The sequence below is a fragment of the Pinus tabuliformis genome, chromosome 7 (assembly GCF_031772625.1).
Source record: "Pinus tabuliformis cultivar Carrire ecotype Pingquan chromosome 7, CPIR1, whole genome shotgun sequence".
Lineage (NCBI taxonomy): Eukaryota > Viridiplantae > Streptophyta > Pinopsida > Pinales > Pinaceae > Pinus > Pinus tabuliformis.
The window spans coordinates 1,930,526,195-1,930,549,047 of record NC_142293.1 but is presented as its reverse complement, the minus strand read 5'-3'; positions in this window follow the sequence as shown (position 1 = coordinate 1,930,549,047).

The following is a 22,853-nucleotide window of genomic DNA, read 5'->3' as shown; positions in this document are numbered from 1 at the left end:
ATCATTCTAAGGTATTTGAGACTCCCAAAGGCCTCCCGGCTATTCATGATCATGATCATGTTATTCATTTGATTCCAGGAAGTGTTCCTGCAAACATCAGGCCGTACATATGTCCCCATGCCCAAAAGAGTGAAAGTGAATGTATGGTTGCAGAAATGCTAGAGGCTAGTATAATTCAACCTAGTCAAAGTTCTTTCTCTACTACAATGGTATTGGTGCACAAGAAGGATGGATCATTGCGCATGTGTCCAGATTATAGGGAGCTCAACAAGCTCACTATTAAAGATAAATTTCCCATTCCTGTCATTGATGAATTATTGGATGAATTGCATGGATCAATTTAATTCACCAAGTTGGATCTTTGTTCAAGATATCATCAAATCAGAATGAAGACTGAAGACATTCTGAAAACAACATTTAGAACTCATGAGGGTCATTATGAATTTTTGGTCATGCCTTTTGGTCTTACCAATGCACCTTCTACATTTCAAGGTTTGATGAATTCCATTTTCAAACCCTTCCTTAGAAAATTTGTGTTAGTATTTTTTGATGATATACTAATCTACGGAAAGCCTTGGAAGGATCATGTTCAACATGTTGACAAGGTGCTCAAACTATTTGAGGAGATACAATTATATGAAAAAAGCTCCAAATGTTTTCTTGGAGTACGAGAGGTGGAATATTTGGGTCATATTGTATCTCATGAAGGTGTTAAGGTAGACCCTTGCAAAATTAAAGCCATTAAGGAATGGAAAATCCCCACATTCATAAAGCATCTGTGAGGATTTCTTCAGTTGACAGGGTATTATTGCAAGTTTGTTAAGAATTATGGGAGAATAACAGCTCCTCTAACAACATTATTGAAGAGAAACAAGCAAGTTTGTTATCTATCACAACTAACTTTGGCCGCCAATCCCGCATAAAATACCGACAGACATCCCAAAGTTCGAAGGGAAACAAGGGGAGAATCTGGGTACACACATCACCACCTATCATCTATGGTGTGTTTCCAACTACATGGTGCATGATAGTATCCAGCTATGTCTCTTTCCTCCCACCCTTACTGGCAAGACAACCAAGTGGTACATCAAGTTACCACACACATTAGTCAATACCTTTGGCGCTTCAACAATGGAATTCTTAAAGCACTTCCAGCTACCCATCTGCTATGAAACCGGGACAGAATGTTTCACTTCATTATGTCAGGACACCTCCACCCACATCTATGATCATATACATGAATGGAGATGTAGGTGGAGGTTACTGAAAGCTCCCCTCCCAGACTATCTATTAATGGATTGGTTCTGCAAGTTTCTACTCGCACAAATCGCTAAAGATGTCGCCTTAGGTGGTGCAGTCACAGAAGACCAATCCATTCATCATGCCCAACACTTAGATCTGATATATTCACAGTCTGACACTTTATAGGACATCATTCCCAATGCCCCTCGCAACTCCAATTCTCCCGCTACTCAGCAACCCGGAGCGCATGCCAATGGGATTATCAGTGCAACCTCTAGGGCTGCCGTAAAAAAACTCAGCGGTCACATTGCCTAGATGTCAATTGGCCCCTCTACCAAATCAACTGCTCTTCCTACCATCGCAATAAACCCTGTGCAATTTACACAAAACCCCGGTGGTAAGAACAAGAAGAATAAGAAAAAGACCGCTCCTTTTGAAGGGTAGACAACAAAGCAGTACAACCCAAAGCAGAAAGCTGATGTACCTTCTGATGATGGAAAGGACAAACCCACTTGGTTCCGTAGCAAAATCTGTACGGAAGACCACATGATGTATCGATGTCCGCGTCTTCAAGAATGCATGGATTTCATTGCTAAAAATGACACCGAAAGGACCCCTACGGTCCTAAATAATACTTTCCCCACTCAACAGTAGCAACACCTTGTTGCAAACCAACCCCAACCCTTGCATGGGGGCAGTGACCGTTCGCATCATCCTTCAGCTAGTGAAGGCCCATCTACCATTTACACCTTTGAAATGGTAGATATACAAACTAGATCCAAATCTTATGGAGCTCCAGTCGCTAATGCTGAGGAAGCCTCCTCGAGTCAAAACCCACCAATGCCTAATGATCTTCATATCGAAAGGCCAGTTGCTGATCTTGTGATTTGGCCCCGAAAAGGGGCACTTTGTCTCTCAACGCACAATACATCTGCACATGTTGCCCAAAACAACATTATTGTAGAAGATTTGGTGCAAGTGTCATCAACTATGTTGGCACTCAAAGTATTACAAACCTGTCTAACACAAAGAAAAGCTCTGCTTTTGGCAATTGGTGGTATTGACCCTCAGGATTCCAAGCTTGCAATTTTCGACATGGAAAAATGTAAACCTCCCATTTCACACCAGCTTGCTTTTCAGGTGCAAATATTTCGAAAGAGAAAGGAATACATAGAACTGTCATTAATGAAGGTGCTTCAAACTGCGTCACGTCGGCTTCATGTTGGCTCACCTTGGGTTCTCCAATCCTCTCTCTACCATTGAATTCTCTTGAGGCATTCGATGGCCATAAATCCATCCCAAAAGGTTACTTTTTCAACTACCCCATACTTTGACTGGGAAAACTGTAACGGTGGACATTGAAGTTGTAGATCATAAACTCGACTATAATCTGCTTTTTGGCCATAGTTGGACTTATGCCATGAATGCCATTGTGTCTTCGGTCTTCTACCTCATCCTCTTTCCATTAGTTGGGAGAACAGTCACAATGGACCAGTTGTCCTTCTGCACCCCAGATTACTCCCCATTGCCTAGAAGCACTGTATCTTTAGGGGGTGGCATAACTGACTCTCATGTCAGTATTGTTACTAGTATTTTGAAGGGTTCTTCCCTGATGGGTTGTTTTCCTCTACCACCATCCACGGTTCCACAGATGGTCTATATGGTTTCATCCATTCCTCATGAACCAACCAATCCTTGGATCCTCTCGACCCATTCAAACATTAAAACTTACAGAGAAAAAATGTTGCTATCACCAGCTAAATTGGCCTACCAAGCCATTCAATCTACAACTGAATCTCATTTCACTTTGGTCATGGACAATGATACCACCTCTCCTCCCATAACTGCTCCTTCTTTCGATCTCCTCAATCAAGTCCTACCTTCGAATGAAGCTATTAGAGAGATCATGTGTTTAGAAGAGTGACCTTGGGAGGATTCTCACCATCGTGTTTTGATATATGATTTAGACACGATGCTCATACAAATCCTGTCCTTTGACACTCCTGAAATCGTTCCCTCACCTTATATGACTATCCAAACTTTGGAATCAAAAGGGAACATGGGAAATTTTTCAAAGACATTGTTCACTGATATTTCAGTCAAGATAGGCATCATGGAAAACTTACAGATTGGAGCCAACTACAATCCTGAGGAAATTGTGGGCTTCACCTACCCTTTTAAGGATTTCCGCGATGTTTTCCCTTAGTCTTATGAGGAAATACATGGTATAGACCCTTCTATTGTCAAGCATGAGATCAAGAAAGATTGAGCATTATTTTTATGGTATTTTCATGCTCTTTAATCTAAAAACATTGAGTGTCCTTCTTTGAGCTCATTAAACTACTACAAAGAAGATATGAGCATGTTCTTTTTGGGAACTTTTTCTCTCTCTTAAACTGAAAAATCCCAAATTTTTTCATCGTCAGTCTCATTAAACACTTATGATGATGGTCTGGGAAACTCTTTTTCCCTCTTTTCTAGCTCGCTAAACTGAAAAATATAGATTGAGCCTTCTTTTTTGGGGCTTTTTTCTTGCTCATAAAATCGAAAAAACCCCGGGTTCCTTCTTCAGGCTCATTAAAGACTTATGAATAAGCACCAAGCATTATTTTTAGAAACTTTTCTCGCTCGTTAAATTGAAAAAACTCCAATTTTTCAACATTGGGCTCATTAAACACTTACGATGATGATATGAGCGCTTCCTTTTTTGGGACTATTTCTTGCTCTTAAATAAAAAATTCCCCGTGTTTTTCCCTTCTTTGGGCTCGTTAAATCTGTGAAGAAGGAATGATCAGTTATTTTATCTCTTTTTCCTCACTCACTAAATTGAAAAATATACCTCGAGTTTTCTTCATTTGACTCGTTAAAATTTGTTGAAGGACTATTGAGTTTGTCGTTACGTGACTCATTAAAATTTCACAATGAATATCAAGTTTACTTCGTCTCCTTGTACTCGTAACAAAATGAGGATAACATCTATTGAGAATAGGTTTCTCTTTTTTCGGACTCAGTATATTAACTTACGGAAAAGGAATTGTTTTGGGTATACTATTAAACCTTTGTCGCACTCTGTTAGAAACTATGACAAAGGGACCACCTTGGAGTCGTTCTTTAAGATGTTTTCAGACTCTCGAAATATGAAAATACCACTGAGTTGTCTTGTTTGGACTCATTAAATTACACAGATGAGGAATAGAGTCACTCTTTTTACGATCATTTTCAAACTCTTAAAACATGAAAAGGTTGACGAGTTTTCCTATCTAGACTTATTAAACTAATCAGATAGGGCATAGAGTTGTTCTTTTTACAGTCCTTTTTCAGACTCTTAAAACATGAAAAGATCGACGAGTTTGCCTGTATGGACTCATTAAACTAATCAGATAGGGCATAGATTTTCTCTTTTTATGGTCCTTTTCAGACTCTTAAAACATGAAAGGATCAATGAGTTTACCCATCTGGACTCACTAAACTAATCAGATGGGGAAAGTGGACAATACAATTGCATTATGTTCCATATTATGAAAACATTGTTTTGGAAGCAATCTCTCCCTTGAACATGGCACTCCCTCAGATAAACCTTCCTTGTGACATACTCCCAATATGAATCTTACCATCCTATGAGTTTAGCCTATATACCCTGATGTTCTTGCATATTTGTATCCTAACACTCTTTGGTGTTCATGAGTCTAGTGTTGCATGGTTAAAACCATTGTCGTGCCTTCTATTATTCAAGGGAAAAGCTTTATCTTTTGTTTCCTCCATCAAACCATCAAGCATATCCTACCATCACATGCTCTGTCGCTTTGACCCAATGCTCAAAGGATTCCTCAAAAAACAATCATTCTTGTCTTGTTTCGTGTCAACTGATGTAGGACACCTTATCGCCTACCTTTCAATAGGTCTCTTCCTATCAACTTCAACACTCTATCTAGGAAGATGACTAAGAAACACTTTAGTGCCTTGGTACTTGCAGACATTAGTGGTAGGTCACCTTGTGTTTGGTCAGGGGTTTTCATTATTGGCTCCTGGTTAAACAATTCTATGAGCGTTCAACAATAAAAACATTATTTGCACTCGCTAGATTGTATTGTGCATCTTGGAGACCATCACCATTTTCGGTGGCCATCCTCGCATCTATGAATGGTCTCCATTATTGATTGGTAATTAGACGATTCCGTGCATGTATGAAATCAATACCTATATTCACATGTATCGATCTATGCTGTTGTAGTGAAGCGGAAATCAAGACCTTGGGTAGAGGCTTGCATCACTCAGCCTTGTTTCCTCTCCCAAGTTTCATTTATTGTTTTTTAGAGAGAGCTCATCAGAATGATACTATAATGACATAGGTTCCACATAGTTCTTATTGGCTGCTAGCATAATCATATCTCTAATATGACAAAATCAATCTGACATAGCTACTAATAATGGGAATACGCAACTCAGGACATTATTTTAGTTTTTTTATATATGTATTGTATCAGGTTTCTCGTACAGCCCGAAGCTCCAATCCTCTCTCTCTTTTTTCCTAAGAAAAGGACAGGTAATTATAAAGTATTTCGGCCATCGTCACAACCTCTGATCTCACACTTTAGGGGGTGTCTGTTATACAGTAAAATATCCTCCTCATCAGCTCAGAGGAGAAAAACATGATGACTGAAGGACTAACCAAGTTCATAGGCCCTGTTGTCAAGCTAATGCTGCCTAAACACTAGCAAGTTGCTTTATAAAGCTTCCTAGCAAGGCTAAGGGTATGTTAGTGCCCAAAGTAGCTCTATCTAGTACCTCGGGAATAACGTTAGTTAACCCTAGTGAGTTTCTATGGGTCAAAGGAATGATTCGACTGAGAAATATCCCAAGATTATCTCCTATGTTAGCTCACAAAAGCGGGGAAACATCAGAACTCGACCTGTTATGGAGTATGCAAATGAGAAAGAGCACAAATTCATGGAAACATCACTTGTTTTGTTGAATGGAACTCATTAAGGACTTGGCAACCCTATCGTCACATGCTATATATGCAAGGCTAGCATCACTGTGAAAGAGGTCGGACCATATGAAAGGATTGCCTATTTGAATGTCGAGCAGAGTCTCAGACTAAGGCATCATAAGAGGTTAATAAGGGGGAGAGAGAGAGAGGAGTTGGAGGGGTAAGGGAAGGCTAATGCAATTGATGGTTGTAATCACTCTTTCTACATCAATATAGAACTACAGTTGTGTTGTCTGCTCTGAGATGTTGATAGTACGACTTGTTTGCATGCTTATTCGATATCATTAGCATGAGTGGTTTGGTTGTATGTAACTAGATATCTTTATATGTTCATGTATTTCTTATCAAGGTTTTATTCTATGATATTAATCTTGTCTTTTCTATGTGTAGGTTTTGATCTAGAGCTGACTCAAGGGTCTTCTGCTTAGTTGCATTGTGCTCTCTAGCAACACCACACTAAGACTCGAGGTAATAATTCCTTCTCGCTTTGATATTCATTTTTTAAACATAGATATGCATGTATCTTTGTGATAGTTGTAGCTAATCTGAATATTTGCCAAGGATCTCGAGAAGATCCTTGAGGGTTTCTACATCACCAGATGCCCGTGCATTAATACTTATAGCAAATAGGCTAAGGCGAGATCATTTGTTACAATTGTGGAGAACTAGGTCACTTTGCGCGAGATTGTCAGAATCCAATGTACCACTCTTGTCAATATTGTTGACAGTTTGATCATGTCATAGAAGATTGTCCTGTGCTCATCGTGAAGATGCAAGAAAAGAAGACCTAGACCTAGCAACCTACGCAGAAAATCCAGATGATGAGATCAAAACTTCGGGAAGATGGGCCAACTGTTAATATTGTTACACGGAGTGGTATAGCTACTGGGGAGAATAAAGGGAAACAACCAGAGGAAAATGTATGGGTATGAAAGGCCAATGACAAAGATTTTTGATTTGATTTGCATAAAGCGAAGGAAATTTTTATGAAGGCAAAGAGCAACTTCATGGACACAGAAGCATCTACTTGAAGGTCTCAGAATACGTGCATAGAGAAGCCTGAGGGAATCAATACTGTGCAAAAAATAGACCCTTCATTGTTGATATTGTTCTTACAGACCTACATGAAGCTCCTAAGGGACGAAAAAGAAGTAGAGGGACTACAAGAGTTGATAGATAACTATATTGGCAAAGATAATCCACTGTGAGAGCAGTGCGCAGTGCATAAGGTGGATAAAGGAAAGAAAAGGACTGGTCGGGAAATGAGATTGACAACACAGATTGCAGAATTTGAAATGGACCAAGGGATCCTTGATTTGGGATCTGATGCAAATGTTTTTCCAAAGTAAACCTAGGAAATAATGGAAAGACCAACACTACAATGGTCCCTGATCCAGCTGAGAATGGAGAATCAACAAAAGATTATTCCTATGGGGCACCTACATGGATTAATTGTGGATATTGAAGGGGCGCGCACCATAGTCAATTTTGAAATGATCAAAATAGTGGACGACAGTAACCCATAACCAACGCCACTTGGCATAGATTAGGAATTATATATGAATGCAGTCATCGACTTAAAGAAGTGCAACATGAAATTTGAGAAGAAGGAAGTAAGGGTTATTATTCCACTAGATCTGACTGAGAGTGTGCGATATACCGAACCAATCTAAGATTACTATGAGGAGGATGATATTTAAAAAATCTACAAGCTTACTATGCGGGATCAGGATTGGATCAACCCTATGGCGAATGTGCGGATTACTTGGGAGAAGATAGCTCCTGCAATTTAGATTCAGATGAGGAGCTTGAGCATTGGTAGAACAGATTCCATGAGGTATCATCTCTGCGATGGAACAGGCTTACTAAGTCACTCCGATGTATATCCAATGAGGTACGCAACTTACCGTATTATGATGGTTTATAAGATGTCAATTTATTTCGGGATAAATTTCAAAGGGATGTACCAGAGGAACATTGGTTCCAGGCATTAGACATCACACTGAGAGCTATGTGTGCGAGATGGTGCAGTACACATAAGAATAAATTTGCATACTGGAAGGAATATGGACAGATGATGAAGCTGCAGTTTGGGTATGCCAATACCCGCATTACAAATAAATATACAGGAAAGGACGATTCACGGGAGGATCTAGCTCGATGGAAAAAAGCATGGGGAGAATAACCACAACGATAATTTGTTCACCTATTCTGCCACAATTTGGATACTTTTCTGATGAAATGGTATCTAGAATTAGAGATGTGACATGGAATCGCAGGGTGGGATATTCTGAAGGAAAGTTTTATGCTAACTTTCAACTTTGAAGATGGATTTGAGTGTATTGACGAAGTGTTACAGGAGATCAAAGCTGCAATATTCAGAATGTCAGAAGAACGTGTCACATTGGTACAACCAGACTAGATTACGCAGTTGCACCATGCTTTCGAACATTACAATGTGACCACTAAGGAATGCGAGGAAGATCCTAGGAATATCAATATTCTTGAGTTATAAGGACAACACTAAGTGTTGGTGCCTAAGGCGGATGTCCCTGATATCTCAAATCCACTGAAGACCAAGAAGGTGAATATTGGGTCGGTAGCACAGTCGAAGTTCACAAACATAGGTGACTATTGGGACGCAGACAAAGTGGACAAATTCACAGAGTTATTACAGGAATATCAGGACTTATTTCCCACCAATTTCTTCGATCTGAAGGGGATAGTAGGTAATATGGGTGTCATGAAGATCACTATGAAGCTAGATGTGAAGCCAGTGAAGCAGTGTCCACACTGGCTGAATCCTAAGTACAAGGAAAAAGTGCGTGAAGAATTAGATAAGATGCTTGTAGCCGGGATTATTGAGCCTATTGAGGAATCAGACTAGGTTAGTCCTATGGTGGTTTAGGAACATGAGACAAAGGAAAAAATTTAGATCTATGTAGATTTAAGAAAGTTAAATGATGCTTGTGTCCATGATCCATTTCCTATGAATCATTTCTAGGGTTGTAGTCGCAACTTTCAAAGAATTTATTCATAAGTTATTGGAGGTTTAGTTTGACTATTGGACAATGTTTAGGTTAGTAAAGAAACATGTTTCCATTCTTCGCCTCATGTTGGATACTTGTCAAAAGTCTCAGGTATCCCTTAATCTGAAGAAGTGCATATTCTATGTACCTTATGGGATACTCTTGGGCCGTGTTGTCTATAAGCAAGGGTTGATGGTAGACCTTGCTAAAATTGTAGTGATTATTAATTTGGAGCCTCTAAAGAATTTCAAACAACTGCGCATGATGTTGGGCCATACATGATATTATAGGAAATTCATCAAAGCATATGTGTAGATCACTGTGTCCATGGAGAGATTACTGAAGAAGGACGCGATGTTTTGTTGGGACGGCAATTTCCAAAGGAGATTGGATGTCTTCAAGGAAAAATGGTCACAACGCCTATTCTAGTGCTCTCCAACTAGAAGAAGGCATTCCATGTACATGTATATGTCTCCTTCATAGCATTAGGAGTTGTTCTAACCTAGCAAGGTGTAGGTGATATTGACCATCTGATAGCGTTTGCGAGCAGGATGTTATCTATGGCAGAAAATAATTATTCAACCATAGAGTGCGAATGATTAGAAATGGTGTATGTGCTCTAGAAATTTAGGCATTATTTTTTGGGTGTGCACTTCAAAATGTACACAAACCATTATGCTTTGAAGTACCTAGTCTAAAAGCCTGTGTTGGGGGCGAGTAATTTGTAGATGGTTTTTTCTCTTTGAAGAATATGACTTTGCAATGATTATGAAGCCAGGATGACTGAATCATAGACCAGAGCACCTCTCACGGATTGAGAATGGCAACGAACCTAAAAATATGGAGGAAATATTGCTTGATGCACAACTCTTTTCTGTATGTGTTGCGGATGAACATTTTGCAGATGTAATCTAATTCTTGTCTATGGGTACATCTCCTGAAGGGTATGCAACATAGCAAAAGAAAGAATTGGTGGTCAAGGCTGCAGATTTCTCTGTTATTGTAGAACACTTATATAAAATGGGATCCAATGAAATATTATGTAGGTATGTCCCAGAGTATGAACGACAAAGTATCCTCATTGAAGCGCATGGATGAGTTGTGGGAGTACATCATGTAGGAAGAGAATTTGCGCAGAAGATTCTACGAGCAGTACTATGGTGGCCAACTATGCATAAGGATTCCAAGGAGTATTGCAGGGCATGTGATGTATGTCAGAGAATGAGGAGGCTATCGTGAAGGGGTGAATTACCTTTTAACCCACAGGTGCCATTACAAGCATTTGAGAAGTGGGAAATAGACTTCGTGGGACCAATTCAGTCACTATGAAAGAAGACATGAGAAAGATACATCAATATAGCAACCGAATAATTAACCATATGGGATGAGGCATAACCCGTGAAGGATTGTAGCGCGACCACAACTGTGAAGTTAATTTTTGAATATTTTTCTTAGTTTGGCTACCCTAAAATTTTGATGAGTGATAGAGGCTCGCACTTCTTGAAAAAAACAATTGCTGCCTTGCTTAAAGAGTTCCATATGTATCATCAGAAAAGTACGTAGCATCATCCTCAAGTGAATAGAATAGTGGAAGCATTTAATAAAATCCTGGAGAGTGCTTTTAAGAAGATTTTTAATTCAAAAATGAATGATTGTGATGTGCACATACCAATTGTTCTGTGGGCATATAGAACTACTTGTAAAAAACTGAATGGAAAAACACTGTTTAGACTGGTTTATGGACAAGAATTTGTGATGCCGATGGAGTACATCATGCCAAGTTTGCAAATTGTTGTAGTTAAAAACATGATCGATCAAGATACCATCGAATAATGCCTCATGAAGCCAATTGAGTTGGAGGAATATCTCTTCTTGGTCGGTTTTCATCAACAATTACAGAAGGATCGTGAAAAGGCATGGAATGATCATCATATTAAGAAACACACTTTTAAGAGTGGGGATTTGATATTGTTGTATGATAGTAAGTTTACAAAGTTTTCGGGAAAGTTCCAAATGCATTGACTGGGGCCCTATATCGTTAAGGAGATTACGAATGGAAGCGCAGTTCAGCCCACGAAGCTGAATGAGGAGTTGTTTCCATGAAAGGTCAAAGGGATCTATTTAAATTTTTACACTAGTGACCTCACCTTTGCGCAATGACTATATCAATGCAGTATAGTCTTAGTACTCAAGGTAGTTGCAAGGGAGTGTGGGACTATAAACTACACTGCCAAAATGATAGTTTGGCGAAGTGAATGGGTCATGTAATGAATCGAGGAAAAGTGGAGAGGAGAGCTGCGATGAAGGAGTTGTGCTTGAATGGTGGGTCCTACATAGCCTGGCCAAAAAGTGACCATTGGAGGCATTGTAGTTGATTGGATGGTGATTTTTTCATTAAAGGGAGTGGGGGGGATCATTTAAGATGCATATCTTTGGAAATATTCCACCAAAATAAAATTTATGAGAGGAATTTGGAGGGAATGGATGGATTTGAATTCAAATTGGGCTATAAATATAGCATCCTACTTGACATTTGAACATTTTTCTCCTGAGAATTTTCCTCGAGATTTTGTGCCCAAATAATTGTTGTATGTCTGCAGAGGATTGGGAAATCCTTTGGGAAAAGATTTCACAACTCGGATTCAGGAATTTAACTAATTGGCATTCAAAATATTCCTGGAGAGAATGACTACAACCCAACCTGAGTCGGCCCAACCTGTGCCTACAACTGTTCCTACCGTAGTGCCTAGGTCGTAGAGACTTACACCATCTACTTCTACAACCGGAGAGAAGAAGCCCTAGCAAGCACTAGTGTGGTAATCATTGCGCAAAAATCCAATGAAGGTCATACGAAAGGGAAAGATGGATATAACCAAGCATCCAATGGAGACCCTGGACTTAGAGGAGGAAGAACTAACCGTGGGAACTGAGGAGATTGATGTAGATGAAGTTGAGCGATAACTCGGCTACTGCCTTATATACCACCAAGGAAATCTATAGCTTAGGTTCCTAGAGACCCAGATTCAGCAAAGTTCATGGTCTCTATACCACTGCTGCTAGGAAATGTACCTTTTAAGGGCAGCCTACTGGCCCTTATACCGTATTTGAAGAAGGTGGAATGGGACTTGGAGGATCACACAAATTTCCCTTAGTTGGAACTGAGAAAATACCTGAAGAAGGTGTATTATGAAGAATTAGAGGTTATGCGGCTTGAGCTAATGAAATGGGTGGTCAGAGTTGGGTGCACAAGGCTTCTCAATATGTTGTGGATGCTGCATTTCAGCTGCAATGCCATTAACACTATTTGTGTGCGTCAATTATTGTTGCTGGTTCATGATGGTTGCCTATGGTTGGGAGGGCCCATCCCAATCATGGATATGTTGGTTCACAGGATAACACTCTTGTCATATCAAAGAATAGAACCTCCAGATGCTTTCATAGGAAAATCATAGGAGAATAAGTTAACTGATCAAATGAAGAGTGACTTCGATCTGATGAAGAATTCCCACAGCTATGCAATCAGTTCCATATCAGATAGTGCGGTGCAGTTCGCTGCACAAATTTTGGCTGGGAAAATCATTAGGAAACGTCGCACTAATGAAGTGCCAGAGCCAGTGGTATATCTGGCTGCATAGTGCGCCAAGTGAGACTAATATAATTCGGCTAAATATTTATGCCATGAGTTTTTAGAAGATTTTGAGAGCCCTAGGACGAGGGCAAGGCATTTCATTACACCTGGCTACTTTTGTTGATCACACTGGTGGCATAGAGGACACCAGAATAAAGTTAGTTCCCTCAGCATGATCTCTTTCTCTGCGAAACTGTGAAGTTCACCTCATTGTGGGTGAAAAAGGACCTTGAGCGTGTCATGGAGACTAAAATATTTTGGATCGTGCTTGAATCAAAGTTGAGGATGATGATTAACCAGTGGGCATAGTTATCACCTAGCTTGCATGTGGAGTATGCCAATGTTGCTGATTTCAAGGAAGATTTTCATAATTTGCATATCAGCGTAAAGGAATATGCCACAGGCACATGGCACAAGTTTCCATACCTAGTTCCGAAGATGACATTATGGGGGTCGTCAGTAAATGGCCTGAGCGACTGGCTCACCCCATGTGATGCAGGCACAAGGAGTAGTAAGACTCCTGAAGGTGGAACAGAGAGAACCACAATTGTGAAAGAAGTAGCAAAAGAGAAGAATAAGGAAGCATAGAAGGCTTTCACAAAGGAAAAGGATATGGCAATAGAAAAGGCTGCGTAGCAGAAGGAGGCTTTTGTAAAAAAGAAATAAGCAACAAAGGATAAGGTCTCTGCCAAAGAGACAAAAGCACCAAAGGAGAAAGTTTCCACCACGTCGCAGGCCACCATTGACCGCAGCTAGTCTGACATGGAGCACACCAATGACGAGGGAGAAATAGAGGGTGAAGAGGAAGGGGGTGTAGGCTTGGAGTCCCCATTAATTGTGAAAAAGAGGTAGAAGCAGAGCTCCATGGGATTGTGCAAGAAGTAGAAGTCTGACAAGTCTACGAGTGCAACCCCTTTTGTCCTCACGGAGGAGGACCTAAACAAGATTGGTGATGTGGACCATGACATAACAGATAATATTTGGAGCCAAATTGAGGACTAGTACCATTTGGAGAAAATATCAAGGCAACTCTAGTAGAGTGACTTGGGAGTCACGACTTTGTGTTCGGTGCTTGTTGGGATAAGGTCCCCGGGGGTAAAAAATTGTTATTATTGTAAAGTCTCTGCATTTTGAGGAGAAGAGCATGAAGGTTGATAGGAGTCAAAGGGGATTTAGGAAGGTTATAGCCCCTTTTTTTGTTAGAAGATAAGTTATTTTGTGACCAACCCATGGTTCGCAGACCATGGTATTGTAATAGAAGATGATATAAAAAGGAGTCATAGAGAGTCATGAAAGATATCTAAGTCTAGGTATGGGTAATTGATCTAAGGAAGAAGTTTTTTTTCTGTACTTAGGTGAAGGGGAATGATCTTGCAGCTGTGTGCATGGAGACCTTGGTAAGTCTGCAGCTGAGTGCACGGGCCCCTGCAGCTATTTGCGCAGAGTAGAAAGAGTTTGTAATTGAAGATCTGAGCATAATAAAGGCTGTTTTGGAGCATTACTTGTGTATCTATGTGTTATCTTCCACATTTACTATCTATTCACGTTTTTTGTTGAATTTATCCTGAAAAATACTTAATAGATGTGTGAAAGTGGTAGATTTGGTTAATTACATGATGTTGTGAATATTCAGAGAAATTAGCGAAGAGTTTAGATTTGTTATTTGTAAGTTACTGTAATTTCCACGTTTCAAGGGTTAGGGTTTACGAAGGTCAGAATAAATCTCTAGAAGTAACAAAAACACATCACATACTCCTTTAGATGAAAAAACCTAGTTTTGGCATCCCCCAATACTGCCTCGAGTGAGACCTCATCCTGTGCTACACAGGTTGATGCCAAAATGCATGGTAGTGTAGGTTTTTGTTGGTTAGTGCGGCTGATTCTAAACCTAGGTATAAGCCCTCTCAAGCCAACCGAGAGGCTTAGAATAAATCATGGAAGAATTCACCGCAACAACTATTGATATGCCCACATCATCAGCTGAGATTCCCACAACATCATCACCTGCAGCCACATCATCAAGAACATAGAGAAGAACCCCGAGGAGGAAACCGACCAAGGAGCAGAGAACAAAGAAGAAACAGGATAAGAAACCTATCAAACCTCAACAACAACCTGAGTAAGTCAAAGATGGTGAAGAAGAAGTGGAGGAGGTGTAGATGGAAATAGGTAGCGCATCATTTCCATCACCTCTACCACCATACATTTCACCAAGGGAACCCAATGCCAAAATAGTGAAATAATCAAAGGATACGAAGTATGGAACCTTCACACCTTTGTTGCTGGAGGTTGTACCATTTACAAGAGAACTATTAGGGAAAATTCCATAGCTGAAGCTCACGGACTATGACTTTAATGATAGGAAGAGATACCCACAATTCATACCAGATTGTATTTGAAACAAGTACACTACCTAGAAAACGATGTAATGAGGTTAGAACCACAACAATGGGTGAATGGGTTGGCGTAGTCAGGATTACTAGATATGTTAAATGTGTCGTACTTCAGCAAAATTCTAGGGAGCACGACGTGTGTGTGATAGTTTCTCGTGTTGGTGCATTATGGAGGCTTATGGATGGGAAATAGGATCCCTATAGATCCAATTTTGATATGGAGAATCACCAAACTGCCATATCAAGGGTAGAACCCCACGGAAGAATTTGTTGGAAAATATTAGGACCGTGCCATAGTTGAGAGAAAGAAGAAAAAGTTTGGGCTAACAAAAGGAAAGAGGGGATATGATATAAATTCAATTAGTGACCAAGTAGTTCACTTCATAGCACACATACTACTGGGAAGACCATGAGGAAGTGTCAGGCGAATGAAGTTCCTGCGTCGGTGGTTTCATTAGTTGCGTAGTGCGCAAATGGGGTTCAATACAACTAGGTCAAATACCTTTGTAAGGAGTTTCTGGATGACTATCGCGAGGTCCAGGAAAAAGATATAACATTTGACTATGCATGGTTGATTTTGATTATAGTGATGTTGGAATGGAGAGGTTTGGAGGATTCATAGTTCCCTTTGGTAGCTTCAGACATCTGTGAAGTCGAGTGGTATGCCTCGTTGTGTTATACCACTAAAGCATCACACACATAGGAGAATAGGGTGTTTTTAGTATTATATCACATGGATCTCCATATGTTAGTAAATCAACACCCTCTCCTCTCATCGAGCTTATATGACTAGTATAGCTCTGTGGTGAAGTTCAAGGTCGATTTCCATAAAGTGTATATATATGCGCACAAGGATACAAATAATAAATGGCATGATCTACTATACTTAGTGATAGAAGATGATCTCTTAGTGAAGGTAGAGAAGTGTCCCACAAAAAGGATGACTACGCTAGAGATAGAGGAAAAGAAGATAATGTGAAAGAATAAGACACATCGCAACATGGTGAAGTGAGTGGGAGAAGAAGATCCTTCTGAAGGAGATGAGAAAAATAAGGAGTCTAAAAAGACAAAAACATAACAAGTTGTCACAGAAAAGATGAAAGCATAGGGTGATGTTGCCTCAAAGATTAATAAGAAACAAAAGGCTAATAAGACAAAGGATATCACGCCAATTGTCCTTATTGATGGGAACCTAGAGTAGATCGGTGATAGGATTCAAGAGGTGACATTATAAACTTGGAACATAGTAGAATGTTGCTATGGTTCACTTCTCACAAGTGTACAGGAGCAGATCGCAGAACTTGAAAATTTTTCACTAAAAGTTAGACAAACCATGCATGTAGTGGAGAGAATTGGAGAAGAAAGGAAAATAGAGCCTAAGCTCACAACACAGATAACATTGATACCTATCAAAGCTCTTCAATTTGACTCTGTTGAGGTCTAGTAGTAATCTATGGAATTGAGGAATGTAAATATGAATATTAGAGTGGTACCATTACAAATATTACACAAGCTGCACATGGACATAATAAAGGAACTGAAGCTGTGGGAATAACATACCTCGCAGCTACATATTCAGGTAGAAAGGGAGTGGGCTTCGTTGCAGCAGAAGATCGACCAAGTGATCCATGAAAGGGATCAAGCAGTCCAGCAAAAATAGTTGAAAGAAGTGGTTGAAGCAACAGGTAGATAGATTCTAGACCTTGATGTCTGAGAGGAAGAGCCAGTAGAAGAGAAGGTCACGATTCTCAGCCTTACAGTGAAAGGGTACAAGAAGAAAATTGTTGCAGTGCAATTAAAATATGGAATGCGTATCAGTGAGTTGAAAATGAAGCTACAACCAACCACGCCACTGGAAGTGAGAGAGAAAAGGGAGACTGGCTTGAAGGTTTCAATGGCCAACATCTCCAAAATAGTGGCAAACTGTGGAAAACTTTTGGATGAAAGTTTACATATTTGGACTTTGTTGCATGAAGATCCAAATGTACAGAAATTGTAGGAAGATATTCAGCAAAATCTGTAGTAGTTCGAAGAGATTCAGGCATCTACAAAGACCTTACCAATCTTCCAGAATCTTGCGAAGATCAATGAGTCAAAAGCCCTCCAGAAAAAAAATTGAGGAATTGAAGAAGGAAGAATAGGTTTTGAAAGAGAGAACCTAGCCATGGCAATATGAGGCTATCCACTATTACAGATAGTAGATGAGAAGCTTCAAGAGCTTAGACAAAGGGAAACAATGATGGTGTAGAAGGTTGCAGAACATGTGATAGAAGCGTTGCTGGAGGAAGTGAGCAATGAGGAAAATCAAGTAACAGAGACACTGCAATAGTTCAACAAGGCCTACAACAGCATCACAACAAAAATCAAAGGCAAAGCAGTTGAGTGACTCAGGACAAGTCACATGTGAGTGTTGGGGGCCTTTTGGGTGCAGCCCAATTTGGCCCAAGATTTTGGTAAAGACTCCACATTTTGTGGAGTGGAGTGCGCAATGGATAATGTAGTGGAGCGCAAAATGGACCACGCAGTGGAGCAGTTGAGTGCCAAGTGGACCACGCGGTAAATATACCATGCGGTGTGGGGGCTTCAAGGTTGATCAAAGCCTCTCCTTTTTGTAAAAATCATGTGATGTTATAAAATATCAATTGTTTTCGGACCATAGTAGATTGTTTATGGAGTCCATGGTATATGGACCATGGTATTTTGATGATATAACGCTCGATGTAATAGTATATATAGGGTTCAATAATAAGGAAGAGAGTCATCATAAACTTTGGAAAGATGGTGAAGCTCTTCAGCTGAGTGCACAGATAGTCTCAAGGAAAATTATAAGGATGGAAAATTTTCTTGAAGTTTAAAAACATTGACGAATCTCACTAATTCCTAATATGCAAACTATAAAATGTTTATTGATATGTTGGTAAAATTATTCAAATTTATAATGATTTTATGTATAGTCTCTATATAATGTTGGCAATTTTTAAGGTAAAATAATTTTATATTCTAAAATTTGGGTGAATCATCTTTTATAAAAATTGGAAATTGGCGAATCTTTTTTGTGGAAAAAGCATGGAAAATTAGCCCATTGGGCGAATATTAGCCCCTAAAAGTTTCCATGGATAGCTTGCAGCTTAGTGTGCAGGCCAAGAACTATTTTTTTTATTAATTAATTATTATAAGCAACAGTTTTTGTGGATGTAGCCCCACATTGAGGTGAACCATGGTAATTTTGGTGTCTTCATGTGTATATTTTATTATTATTTGTTGTAGCATAGTAGTTTATTACAGTTTCACTTTATTTAAGGATAGTGATGATGTATGGCTCTATATGATATGTTTAATTGATGAATGTAATGTGGCGAAGTAATTTATGAATGTTAAGCATAAGGAAACACAATAATACCACATATCAACATCCTTTAAGGCTACAAAAACTTGATTTTGCATCGCCCCAGAGTCACTTCAAGTGAGACTGCAATCTGGTTGTAGGTTGTTGCCAAAAGGGCTAGTGATTGAGGGTTTTGTTGGTGTGCATTATAGATCAAACTCGGTTAAGCCCAAACAAAGCCAACAGGGAAAGGGTGCATGTTGTAATTTTTCTTTCATCAACCTTGAAACAATATTGTCAAAAGCTTCTTCTGCTACAACAACCTCCACTACATAGGAACCTATAGGGTCTGCAAAAAGTGATACAAGAAAATTACAGGTTCTTAGAGGAAGCTTGGTAGTGGACATAATTACCCTCAAACCTTAAGAAGGACGAAAGAATCATGAGTGAAAAAGTAAGTACAAATTTTCCCGACCAATACTTGGCATCAAAATCCTTAAAACTTTCTAAATTCTCAAAAGCATACTCTGTAGCTGCCACATATTTAAATCTCAGTAAGAAAGATTAGTTATTTTGTTTCATTAAGGATAAAGTGTCTTAGGTTGCATTTTGAATTATCCCTTGCCCTCAACATAATAAAAAGAACATAAACATTCTCACTCTTGTAGCATAAAAGAGAAACTCCTTGTTCCACATTGATAAAATTTTATTGAAGTCGTGAGAGGAGGAGAATCAATGAAAACTTATGAAATACTAAAACCAAGAGGAATAATCAAAGGAATGATGGGAAATTGAGATAAAAAAAATATTATCCAATAGGGGTAGCTACATCAACATCGGTATGGGACATCATAAACAACATATGAGGCATAAAGAAGAACAACAAGGCAAGATGTTGTATAGGTTGTTGAGAGGATGAGCAATAGTTTCAATAGGTGGGCATGATGGGCCTCCAAATTAGACATAAATTAAGGCCCATCTAACCTTTCCTATGAACATAAAGGCTATATTAAATCTCTCCTTCTACACTTAATAATGTTTTTTTAGCTTTAATATCTTCTTAGGGAGGTTTAGAGGTAATCACATATTATGTGCCTAATATTATTTATTTATGCAGAATATTGAGAGAATATGGAGTAAATTATGAATGAGATAATATAGGGACTTGCTCCCTGATACAGGATGGATCAATATTGGATAATAAATTAACAAAATATCATGAAATTATTGATAAATTTTGGAGCTCTGATGATTGAGAAAATCTAGGAATGTGTTCCCTATCATTTAATGCAGATTCCTAGTGTTGGGAACCACATCCACTATTTGAGGGATTTTGGAGGGGAAAAATTCCTCCTTTTAAGGAAGATGCTTCCCCATCAATTTTTACAATTACCAATTCGAATTTTCCTCTAGGGGCAGGTATTTTTGTTGGAAATATTGAGAGGGGGTGAATCATTATTTCCTTTCAATTGTTATTATTTACCAGTTACATCACTTATAATTAGAACACAAAGAATGAAAAATAAGAATAAATATTTTTATTAATCAATGATGAGGACTCCAATCCTCTTTAAAATAAATTCAATACAATAATGTGTAGGGATCCAACCCTAGATGAAGACTCCAATCTTCAATCTCCCAATCTCCAACCTATATTTTGCCAAGTTTTGACTTGGACCTTCAAAGGCTTCAACCATGTCAATTTTGAGGCTCCAACCTCTAGGGATTCAACCCTACCTCTAGTACAAGCTTCAATTTAATATTTTTAGGACTTTGATCTTATATGGATCCAACCCTCTCTTCGGTGTAGGCTCCAACATAATATATTAAGGACTCTTATCCTCTAGGGCTCTTGTTGGTTTGAGGGGGCTTGACCCAGGTTCATAGTGTATTGTGCACCAACAAAACCCTCAACTACTAGCCCTTTTGGTAATGACCTACAAGAATATTGTAGTCTCACCCAGAGCAGTTATGGGAGGCTACAGAACTAGGCTTCTTCAACCAAAGGGATATCCACACAATGGCACCATGTATTTAATTATACTATATATTGATCTAATAACTTCGCATGCATAAGAACTACACACAGATGATTAATTCAATAGAATCACACTAAACCCATAAACTCTAAAAAATAAAAGTATATCTTACAGTTCTTTGCATAAATCAGTGGTAATCATACATAACGATACTAACAGCAACAAATACTTAACACAGAAAGATATACATTTCTTCGCCAAAATGTTTTATTTATTAATATAAATCTTCTTTATATATACATCTTTGACCTACGCACCTAGTTGCAAGTGGTCTACGCAAGTTGCAGAGTCTTTTTTGTCTTAGGGGGTCCTGACCTAGGTTCAAAGTTAGTTGTGCCAACCAACAAAACCATACACTACTAGCCGTTTCGGCAACAACCCACATAGTGCAGACTGCAGTGTCACCCGAAGCAGTATACGGGGATGCAAGAACCAAGTTTCTGTATCCAGAGACTAGTGTGATGTCTTCCAACACCTCAGATCTACCTTCATGCAGATTGATACAGTCTTAGGGCACACTACTGCAACTCTGTTAAAATAGCCTTCAGACCTTTGTGAAGGTCTATGATCAGTCCTTGCGGACCTTTAACAATCAATCTATCTATGTACGCACATCAGAGGGCAGTCCTGAATTAGGGATCGTGCAAATTTACTTAATTTATTAGTAAACATCATAGAATTCATCAAATCCTTCGTGGAAACACTTAAACAGGAATTGTGTACATGATTAACATTTATTCAAGAGAATCGCGCAAATACACAAAAATACAGAAATACACAAGAATTCTTCGGAAACTGTCTTTATTGATCTTCAATTCAAGGTTATAGACTCAAAAATGCCCTATGCACACAACTATAGGGGTCCGCAAACTCAACTGTATACTCTACCTAGGCCTCTACGCACTTTGTTGTAGAGCCTTTCTTCTCTTATTTGACTCCTCTTCGCTATCACTTCCTCTCTATCCTTCATTGCCTTAGAATCTCTAAGGCACGCCTATTTATATCATTTTTCATACAATTCCATGGCTTGTGGATCATCGGTCAATCTTAAAACCAACTCAACTTTACATAAAAAAAAGTCACTAAACCCCTTTGACTCCTATTCCTCTATGCACTCCACATCCACAAATCATGGAGAATTTACATTATTTACACAAACTATACCAAAACTTGAGTTATCTTAACCCCAAAACTGACCCAGTGGATCCCATCCCAACAGGCCCCCAACACAAAGATCATGACTCGCCCTCGAGTCACTTTGCTGGCACTGTGATCTTAGTGGGAATATCCCCCAACTCCACCTGAACCATTGCAACTTCAACAGTGCTTTGCGTTGTTCCGTTTTTAAGTTCCTTGGCCAATTTTTCCATGGTTGGGCCTTCTACGACCAACCTCATCATTTGTTGTGTTTGTTGTAGATCTTTAAGCTTATCCTGAATGGTAGTCATGACTTGATAAGCCTCCTCCAACCAAGGCAACAACCTAGCCTTTAGCAAGGCCTCCTTCTTCTATGCTTCCTCTACCTGTGCTAGGAGATGCTTTCCTTCTTATAATTTCGCAAGGCACCGCACTCGTGCTAAGGAGCGCACAATTGCCATGACTTCATCATATTGTCGTTGCAACTCTCTTACCTATATGTTCAATGTCTACAGGCTGGATCCTCCTGCAGATTGGTCATTAGTTCCATAGCCTACTCGAATAATTTTGCATAGTCAGTGACTGTGACATCCAAGGTAGCCATTCCTTCCTTTATTGTGGTTTTTCACTGCTCTCAGACCTCCAACAAAGTCATGGGCTACAACTTTAACTGTAGCCCTGTAATATTCATGTTGAGCTCAAACGCGACACATCCAACCTCTACTTTAGCCTCACACACACAAACGGCTAGTTTTCTGATTTTGGCTTCTAGCTGTGCATCCTCTGTGATGTGAAGCTCAGGCATTGTCTTGCATTTCTCTACTACTGCTGACTCTAGACTTGAACTACGCATCTAAAGTTTCTCCTTTTCCTTCAAAGCCTGCATCTTTTCGGTGAAAATTTGCGCATTATTGACTTTGTACTTACTTATGAGGTTTAAGACGTGCTACTCCCTCGTTCTCAATTCATCTGCCACCCCTGTATGTAGCGCGTGGCGGGTCTCATTGGAGAGTGCGCCTATATTCACTCCAATATTCTTGATTGTACTTAGGAAAATGTGATCATCAGTA